Source organism: Ochotona princeps, chromosome 9 (genome assembly GCF_030435755.1).
Source record: "Ochotona princeps isolate mOchPri1 chromosome 9, mOchPri1.hap1, whole genome shotgun sequence".
Lineage (NCBI taxonomy): Eukaryota > Metazoa > Chordata > Mammalia > Lagomorpha > Ochotonidae > Ochotona > Ochotona princeps.
The window spans coordinates 35,643,289-35,654,317 of record NC_080840.1 but is presented as its reverse complement, the minus strand read 5'-3'; positions in this window follow the sequence as shown (position 1 = coordinate 35,654,317).

Sequence of the window (11,029 nt, the reverse complement as noted above, 5' to 3'; positions counted from 1 at the left end):
AAAACATATAGAGCAGTTGGACTTCTCTACAGCATCACCAACATTTGGTGTTGGCACTCTATTTTAGCCATTTTGGCGAGTGTATAGTGACATTTCATTATGGTTTTTAATTTGTATTATCTTAATGACTAATGATATTGAACATCTTGTTATATATTAATTGCTAACTATATAACATCAACAAAATATCTCGTGTCTTTTTTAAAATATATTTTCTAAATGGATTGTTTTTGTTTTGTTTTTCTGTGTTGAATTTTAAGAGATCTGTTTATGTCTTCAAACTACCAGCCCTTTGTTAGATATATGGTTGCAAATATTTTCTATCTAAATCTTGTCTCTTGATTCTCATAATAGGTTAATTTAACTAACCTAGAAATTTCAAATTCTGAGGAAATCCAATCATTAATTCTTTCTTTTAAAGATTTGCCTTTGGTGGTAAATCTAAGGATTCTTTGCCCAGCCCTTGATCCTGATTATTTTCTCCTTTGTCTTGTAAAATGTTCCCGGTTTTATGTATAAGTCCATGATGCATTTGAGTTAAATCTTTTTAAGATGTGAGATTTAGGGTCTAGAACATTAGCCTAGTGGCCAAAGTCCTCACTTTGCACATGCTGGGATCCTATAAGGGATCCAGTTTTGTCCTGGCAACCCGACTTCCCATCCAGCTCCCTGCTTGCAGCCTGGGAAAGCAATGGAAGACAGCCCAAAGCCTTGGGACCATGCACCTGCATGGAAGACCTGGAAGAGGCTCCTGGCTCCTGGTTTTAGATTGGCTCAGCTCTAGTCTTTGCAGCTGCTTAGGGAGCGAATCAGCAGATGGAAGCTCTTCCTCTCTGTCTCACCTCCTCTCTGTATACCTGACTTTCCAATAAAAATAAATAAATCTTTAAAGAAAAGATGTGGTATTTAAGTTGATATTATTTGAAAGGGCTGTCTCCACTGAATTGCATTTGTACCTTTGTTGAAAATCAACTGGACATATTTCTGTGCGTTTATCGGTTCTGTATTCTGTTGCACTTCTCTGTATGCCATTCTATAAATATCACAGCTCTAGAGTAAGTCTTGAGATTAAATAAATTGATTTCATCTCTTTACTTTTATAAAATCATTTTAGTTCTGATTCTTTTGCATGCTCATACAAACTTTAGAAAAGTCTTGTCTAAACTCACTGAAAGATCTTGTTGGGATTCTGATAGAAATTACACTGAATCTGTATGTAAATTTTGGAAGAACTGACCTCTATTATTTTCTAAGCTGTGATTACACTATATTTTTCATTTATTTACATATAGTTGTTAGCATAAATATTCTGTACCTGCTTTGTTGAGTTTGTATGTAAGTATTTAATTATGCAACAATTTATAATGGCATTGTATTCTTGAACATTGAACAAGCATCTGTCTATTCATTGATCATGTATAGAAATAGAATTGTCTTTTATATGTGCTATTTCCTGGAAGCTTAATGAACTCACCTATTAGTTGTTACTGCATTGCACATCCCATGAGTTTTTCACATAGGCAATAATTTCATCTGAAAATAAGGACCATTTTATTTTTTCCTGTCTCATCTGCTTCCTTCTTCTTTTCCTTTCCCTGTCATACTAAATTGGTCAGAGCTCTTAATACAATGTTGACAAAGAGTGGAGAGCAGACATGTTTGGTTGGTTTTTGAATTTAGGGGAAGAGTGTTGTCTTTGATTATTAAGTTGTGGCTTTTTGGTGGATTTCACTCTCATTTACTTTTTCAGTTTCATCATGAATACTTACTGAATTTCAATAGATGCATCCATTTTTTTTGGGTGTCAATTGACAAGACCAAATGATTTTTTTCCTCTTTAGCCACTGATATAGTAGATTAGATATCAATTTTTTAGATATTGAACCAACCTTGCATTCCTGGAATAAACCTTCCTTGGAAGGCAGGGAGAACCAGCGGGGAAGGTTTTGCTGAGTTTTCAGTCTCTTGAAAATGTACTGTGCGAAGTTCACCAATAACTCAAGGAAGAAATGAATATTTAAGATGATGCAGAATGATAAAAACACTAAAATATAAAATCTGCTTTTGTTTTGAAAAATGCCAATATTTCAGGATGGCTGGATGAAGACATGACATCAGCAAGGCAGAGGTGCTAGTCTGTGTATGCTGCACTCTGGACATTGATCTTTCATCTGAAGGCATAAAAATCACTCTGAGGTTGGATGTAGGGAAGGACTCAGTAAAAGCTGACTGTTAGAAACCCAATGGGAAGGGTAGACTTGAGGACTGAGTGCAGAGAAGAGAAGCCAAGAAGGACATTCCAGGAGGAATGCAGAAAAGGAAGGACAGTGTCCTGAATCACAGTGAGCTCATTATCTGTCTTCTTCAAATGCTTCCCTATGCCTCCTGAGTGTCCTTATTTACCATTGTGCCATTACCAAGATCATGTCATACTCTCCTTTGTCTTTGCCTTTGTATCTACTACCTCCCGACTCCTGCTTGGAAGAGCACAAGTGATTTCTTCCGTCTCTTTACTCATGACCAACAACACAGAAAGCCTGGAGTGTTAATAGTCTCCTTACTGGCCTCCACCTTTTTTAATTATATATATGTATTTTTTTATTAATTATTTTGCATTATGTGACAGTTTCATAGGTTCTGGGAATCCCCCACCCTTCCCCCTCCCCTCCCCCCTGGTGGATTCCTCCACCTTGATGCAGTATTACAGTTCAAATTCAATCAAGATTCTTTCCTTGCAAACATATACCAAGCACAGAGTCCAGCTACTTATTGTCCAGATGGGTTGAACAGTTTCTTGGGGAGACCATTTCTGGTCCGAAGTTAGAGCTGGTCGAATATCATCCCAGTCAATTAAGAGTCCCAATATAACATCAACAGCAATTTGCAATATTATGGAATTGACATGGTTTTGAGTAACCAGTATGTTAAAAAAAAAAAAAAAACAAGCAAGTCCTAACCACAACCTATGATTAGCTCATTGACATTTCAATTTTAGTTTATGTACAGGACCGGCTGCTATATACCTTAAAATGGCTATAAGGTACCATTCAGCTGTCTCGTGTCTATTTCATTTTAGTATTTAGCCATTTGTTGTGTTGAAGTATAATTTTGCTGGTCTTGGCAGATTTTGGGATAATCTAGACTGGCTTGTAACTCTAACAATACATTTGTCGACAATTAAGGTGCAGAACATTTTTTTTTTGGGGGGGGGGTGTGCAGGAAAATCCTCAACACCATGGTGAGGAGTAACTAATTTTTGTGTCCCACCCAGCGAGGCATGAGCCAATCCACGCCAGCTCTTTCCTGTCAGATTTCAAGCTGTACTTTCTGTTGTTTGTCTATTTATTTTATGGTTTTTTTTTTAGTTTGTATGATTGTTTGTTTGCTGAGAGGAGTTTTCGAAGTGGTCATTGCGAGGGAGGGCAGGGGTCCAGAGGTGGAGCCAGGCTCGGAACTGGCCTCCACTTTTGCCACCACTAATCCGTTCTCCATTCTTGCCTCTGCTTTCTTCTTTGACATGCCTAGCTTTAGTCAAATCACTTCCATTTCTCTCCAAAAGTTTCAGAAACGTCTGCTTAATCTAAGACAAATGGACCAGTCTACTGGCTCACTACCCTTGGGCAGCTGTCTTAGAAGAATTGCTTTGGGAAATTCCCAGGAGGAATTTCATGTGAATTGCCATCGGGATTCTTATGTAAGGGCAGCCATCTGAAGAGATGAGTTCAGTGACTGAAGAAATACCTTCCCTTAAGCATGCCCACCCTTCATCTAAACATTGCTCGTTTCTCCTTGCCATTCTCTCAAGTCAGTTAGGTCAGGACTGGCACTTGTCAAATTGAACTGAATTGAACTCTCTTCAAGTAGCTTATGATATTACTGTTTTTTTTTTTTGCAATTGATCCTTTATTTCTAAAACTCTTCTTTGTTCTACTGAGACTTCCAAAAGCTTGAGGAAAATGGAATCAAGATTGTTTCTATGCAAAATGATTTTTTTAGTTTCTTCAAATCTGTGAAAGTATCCATTTTCCCCACAAACTTTCTGGAGGTTGCTTCCCTTTCCGTACTGTACCATACTCGGACTCGGGAGTTCTGGGTGTTTGTTGACCATGCAGGATCTCTGGGCACACAGACTGCACTGAGAAAATCTTTGCCGGCTCTTGTACTTTTCTGCCCTGATTGTGACAGTTTTAACGCCATGGGTTAAACTGCCTTAATTTTTGCTGAGGGGGGGGGGTGTGGCACGACACTCTAGTCCCAGCCTATGCAAAGAAAGAGTAATACACATTTAGCAAATGAGTGCTTCATTTGGTTAGATGTGAGACCCTCAGGAAGTCATTCCAAGAACACAAATTGACAACCTAGCCCTCAGGTTCCCTGATTGGGTCTGTCACCACTCCTGGCCCCATTGCACACCTGAATGCCAAAGACTTTTTTTTTTTTACCTTCCTGAATTATCAGAGCTTCAGATAAGCTCTGTAAGCCCTTGCTAAACAGCTTTATGTCACTGCAAAGTCTGGGCATTCACTCTCAGTATTATCTCTTCCTGATGTCTCCCATTTCCCTCTTTCTAGTCCCAGGTTGTTTGTTCAAACCTGTTATGTTTCCATTTATAATAGTGATTAGGGAATTCCTCTTCAATCCAAGCCTGCCTGTCATTGAGCACTATCTTCTTCCTTACACATCAGAAACGATGGTGGTGGTGTCAACAGCCAGAGCAGTGGCTTCAAAAAAAAAAAAATGACTTTAAGGTGCATCTGGGGAGTTTCGAATGACTTTAAGATGGCTCTGGGGAATTCTGAGGGTGTTCTGGCTGCTTTGTGTACAGACTTCAGATTGGAGAATTGGTCTTCAGATTGGAGAATTCTAGGAATTATCGGTGGAGGGAGTAGAAACACACTGTAGTGATTCACAGATTACTCTGACAAGAGTGTGGCTTATGAACCTGTGTACAAAATTTAACTGATATTATTATACCCGATCCTGCAAAGTTGGCAGCAAGGGAAAAGCTCCCTATGGACATACGGTGTCTTGATCTTATGACCCTCGTTCCTGGAGAGGCAGCTGATTCTTTATCCTTCCTGTTTGAGCCCTGCCCATGAATCTTATCGGTATTCACTCTTTTCAGTGAAACCATGTTAGGGAATAGCCACCTGCCGCTTAGCACACTGGGCCAAGCCTCTGTACACTGCCCAGCATCTCTGTCAATGTTTTCCTACACAAAGTCTTTGCCATTGAGAACACAAATGGCTGCTATTGATCTGTCTTCTCTTAGCAATACCTGGATCATTCATCCCTGTGACTACCCTTTCAGTAATAGCTTACTGAACGAATGCATGCCAGAACTCTACTTAAGGCTCAGGGATAGCAAAAGAGAAAGTACACCAAGAGAACTGAGTGAAGCTTCTGGCTTATGTGCTGTAACGTATTCTTCTCCCGCTTGAGTGTCTCTCTGGAACACACTGGCTTAGCTCTTGGCACTGCTCTACCTTTTTCCTTTCTGACCAGATGATCTGCCACCATAGCTGGACTCCCTAAGACAAACTGATGGGGTGAGAGACTTGCCAAGGTACCAAATTCCTATGTGTGAAGTGCTGCAACACCCTCGGGTTGAGGCTCCTGGGACTGTCCATCTCATTAAAGCTGCAGGCTTGTGTTAAAAGGCAAATAGCTTTCACTTTTACTGCTAACTTTCATTGCTGTCTCCATCAAGTACTCTGTGGAGAACTGGAAGAAAGAGAGTAAGATGTCGGGAGCACTGCACGTGTGCCCTAAGATGGCGCTGAGACCTCTCCTCCCTCCGGAGCTTGGCGGTACACAGGTTTCAGGAAGTGCCTTCTGATTGGCCCGTAGCTGCATGCTTAGCGCGTGTGCTATGCGTGATCAGAGCCATGATTGGCGTGCCTGCCGCGTGCATCGGTGACCTTTAAGCTGATTGGACTAGGATTGTATTTAGCGGTGTGGGTTTCAGGAAGAAGGGGGCCAGGACAGGAAGACGGAGACGGAGACGGACGGACGGACTGAGACGGAGGACAGAGTACGACTGGGACAGACGGATGGACAGACGGACGGACAGAAGACTAGGGGTGACGAGGAGGTTGGGGAATGAAGCAGAGACAAACGGGAGGAAAAGGGAGAAGTTGAGTCGACTGGCTGGGAAATGGACTGGTTGGAAGAATAAAGTGCCTCAAGATATAGAACCTGGAGTGTCGGGTGAATTCTTCTGCGGGACGGAAGACCCTGACAACTGGTGCTGTGACTTGGACCCAATTTAGCCGGTAAGCCGCAAAAGCGGGAAAAAGGTAAGCAGCTGAGCAGAACGCTCAGGGAGCCGCTGAACAGCGGGAATTAATTTTCAACTGAGATTTTTCTCAGGGAGCCGCAAAAGCGGGAACATGCACGTAAAGGTCGCGGTGTGCGACAAGAGAGAAAGCTCGCATTTATGCGACAAGAAGGTTCACGGTTAGTGACTAGAAAAAAGTTAGAGCCATGGGGAATTTGTCCTCCACGGTGCACATGCAGCACCTGTGGCAGAGATTGTTAAGTGAGTCAGAAGAGGCCTCTGGAAGTGAGTCTTCTGAGGATCCTCCACCCATTAAAAGCTTGGCTAAATGCTTTGCTCTGATAGCAGTTCTTGGGATGCTGATTTTGTTAGGCCTTATATTGCTGACAGGTGGTTGCTTTTTGATTAATCCAGATCTCCATTACCTGACCCTAAGTGTTCTGTTGCCTGGTTTTCCACCTTTTAAATATCTTTATAGTATTATCAGAAAGAAAAGGTCAAGAAAAAAAATTGCAGAACTTGTCCTCTGGGCTTGCAGATTGTACTTTGGAAGGTCTTGTGTTGTGCAGGCTAGCTTCATCTGCATATCCATGGCCCATGGCAATTTTGGAAATTTGGAGTTTAAGGGGTAATACAAGACAAGTCTCTTGAGATTTTGGGGGTTTCTATTGTGATGTTTTAAAAAAATGTGAAATTTTATCGCAAATAATTTGTTATAGAAGTAAATTTTAACTCATTATTAAATTATGTCTAGGTATAAGTTAAATTAATGTGGTATTATATATAAAGCATTTTTATAGTTTAAAATAATTTTTGTGTTTTCGGCTGGTTATCAAATTCTTATTTCTTCAAATTGGTGAAGATTTTGTTTTGTTTTAAAGGTATTTGATGATTTCATGTCAATAATGAAGTTTAATCTATAATGTGTTATATTAATAATAGCAAAAACCTTTTCCCAGATATTTTTAGTCATCCTTAAAAAGGTATCCAAGAATTCAAAATTTTCCAATTCTAGTATCTCTTGGTATTCTTACGAGGCCTCAAGAATGCCAAAGGATTTATCTCCCATTTTGTGGAGACAGTCAATCAGGGTGATTGGATTAAGATTATTGCCAAATGTAGTGAACTTCTGTTGTGTCAAAATGTTGTACACATCCATGGAGTTGTGAAGGTTTAAATTTTAGTTTGCATATTTTAATGATATTGCTCTAATAGCTATATTATTGGAAAGATTAAAATTCGCATTCTTGCAATGATGAAAAGATTTCATAACCGTGATTTTTCTTTCTCAAGGTCTTTGTTCAAGATTATTTATTTGATGGCTTTTCAGCTATTGGTTTCTGGAGAACATTATTATTAAGTTTGATTGAGAATAATTTAAGTTTCTCAAATGTGTGTGTGTGCGCGTGCACGTGTGTCTTAATGTTTGTCTTCTGTATAAGGTGTTTAAAATTGTTATAATGTGTTATTGTCTGTTGGTCAGAAAATGTTCTAGCTTTTGTGAATTAAGTTTAAACTTACTCTAGGAAATATTTTAAAAAGCAGGTAAATTAATGCATCTGTCCCATCAGCTATCTGAATCCTCAGCTGCAAAGGCAGGACACATAATTTGCATATCAACAGCAAAAACAGGTTGCCTTGAGCTCTGAATTCTGCAGACACTCCCAGATCCCATCCTCATTTGAAGGAGAGGATCAGTCTGTATTTTCCCAGAAAACAAAAATGGTCCACAGTGGATTCCTGAGAGGCTTGTCTGGCAAGCTCCTGCTGTACAGTCTTGTGAAAGCTCGGTACTGGCCAAGATGATGGCATTTGAATCGGAAGATCGACGGGACAAGCAAGTATATTGGACCTTTGTTAAGCACCTATCTCTTTCCTATGAGCACCTAGGTCCTGATATTTCCTGCCAGTTTCTCCTTAAACCAGACTATCAGACTGTCTGGTGTGTGACCCCAGCTGTTGGGGGTCTGCAACTTTTTTTACAAATAGCTCAATTTCTGCCTATGTTTTTTCTTGGAAGGTGGCATACCAAGACTTTTGTTCAAACACTGCGCGGTGTAATGTTGCTACAGGAAACCCCCAGTGGAATTTAGGGACAGGCACTGGGGATCTGCAGAGATGCCTCTCCAAAGTAGGAGCCAATGAGCCTTATGCGGATTTTGTGGCTAACTTATTCAAACTACCTCAAGAATTTTTGGGGAAGTGGAGTCAGCAATGCCTTTGGTAAAGCAGTTAGCATATGAAAAATGGTGCCTAGAGGCTATAAAGCCGTGGAAGGGTGAAAAAAAAAAAAAAAACAAAAAAAACCCACAATCAAAACTACGGCAAATGGACGTCACCCATGTTTCCAGCTTTGGTCGCTTTTCATATGTACATGTTTCAGTTGACACCTATTCAGGTGTAATTTTTGCCTCAGCTCATATAGGAGAAAAGGTCCAGGACGTGATCTCTCATTGTCTGCAAGCCTTTGCAGCCTGGGGTGTTCCCTGCTGCTATAAAACGGACAATGGACCTGCCTACACAGCTAAGGCCTTCTCCAAGTTCTGTTCAGAATTTGGCATTAATCATTCCACAGGTATTCCATATAATCCTACAGGCCAGGCCATTATAGAGCGCGCACATGCGACTCTTAAAGCCTTGTTATTAAAACAAAAAGGGGGAGTAAGGGCCTCCCTATATCCCAGTAGCCCTAAGCATCAATTGGCTCTTGTCCTATATATTTTTAATTTTTTGATTTTGGATTTGGATGGCCGTTCTGCTGCTGAACGTCATGCTACCAGTGCAGGCCCCTATAAATATTGGGTTATGTGGAAAGATGTAATAACAAAACAGTGGTTGGGCCTGCATCCGGTTCTTAGGCGGACACGAGGTGCAGTTTGTGTTTTTCCACAGGATTTGGTCGGGCCAGTGTGGGTGCCTGAACACCTGACGTGAGCAGTGAAGAAGCTACGTCAAAATGAATCTTTGGATGTGGTAGACGCTGCTAACCCTGACGATCGTCCAGATGCAGAAAGGGCACAGCCAGAACCTTCAATTATGGACGATAGTGAAGGCGTGGCCAACCCCCACCCTGCCGGTGACCAATAGTTCTTCCATTTTGCCTGCATTTTTTTACCAGCAATGTCGGCGTTGGACTGCCTGCATTCCCTCTGGATAACACCACTGCCAGGTTTAAGAACATGAACATTGACCTGCCAAGTGCAGTTTGTTTCCAGACTCGCACCTCACCAGCGGACAATGAAACTCGACCCTGCATCCTATTGGCAAATCAGACTATAGGGAGATTCAGAAGCAATCAAACCTACAGGACCGCTATGGTCATGACCACATCAGTCCCCTGACTGTGCCCATGGAGTGAGTGCAACAACACTGTGAAGGAAGTGTGGCAGACATTACTAAGGTGTATGGACCCTTGGAAGTGGCCTCCTGAGTGGACAGACTGCCAGAGTACTGTGACTCCCAGGAGGGTGGCGCCTGGCTTTGCCGTGACCAATTTGTTTTCCACCTATACAAACTCCACTTTCCCAGGATGATAATCCTGTTCAATCTGTATCTGCCCAGCCCTGGAATGCTTGGCTATTGTACACCAGTAGGGGTGGATGCTCTGCTATATCAGCTTTTGCATTTATTTACAAGGTTGTGATAAGAAACTGTATCTATAGCAGTAATGCTTTGGGAGTTTGGGAATAGGGTGTATCAGTTAATTGTAGTGCTAATGTTATTCATGATCCTGTTTATGTATGTGTGCAATCCCCATTTATGTTTATTGTTTCTATGGTTGTGGACCAGTTGGATTTTTCAGGGTTTATCGTTTGCATGCCAGTGGGCAGGCCTAGCAGGTCTTAGTTTATTGTTGGTTATTATTGATCTGGGTACCCGCATGCTCCTAATTTACTCAGGACGCCAACTACATCAGCAGTAATTGCTTGTTCGGGCAGTGCTAGTGCTTCTCAACAGAGAATCCCCGGAAGTATGGCCGAACATGCTGGACCGGTAGTCAAAGACGGGTAAGTATCCAATAAGGCTTTACCAACCTAAGACAGGCGCCGCGTTCACAGCCACGCGGTTAGCCCATGACGGGTAAGGAGAGCCCTAACTCGGAACACCTAAGACAGGCACGGTCCTTTGCTTATTAAAACAAAAAGGGGGAGATGTCGGGAGCACTGTACGTGTGCCCTAAGATGGCGCTGAGACCTCTCCTCCCTCCGGAGCTTGGCGGTACACAGGTTTCAGGAAGTGCCTTCTGATTGGCCCGTAGCTGCATGCTTAGCGCGTGTGCTATGCGTGATCAGAGCCATGATTGGCGTGCCTGCCGCGTGCATCGGTGACCTTTAAGCTGATTGGACTAGGATTGTATTTAGCGGTGTGGGTTTCAGGAAGAAGGGGGCCAGGGCAGGGAGATGGAGACGGAAACGGACGGACGGACTGAGACGGAGGACAGAGTACAACTGGGACAGACGGATGGACAGACGGATGGACAGAAGACTAGGGGTGACGAGGAGGTTGGGGAATGAAGCAGAGACAAACGGGAGGAAAAGGGAGAAGTTGAGTCGACTGGCTGGGAAACGGACTGGTTGGAAGAATAAAGTGCCTCAAGATATAGAACCTGGAGTGTCGGGTGAATTCTCCTGCGGGACGGAAGACCCCGACATAAGACATCAGTTAACATGTCTGCCATGAGGGTGGAAGAGGAGAAACAGCATTTGTGGGTTGTATCACTATGATCCCAGCAAAACAATCTTCCGTCAT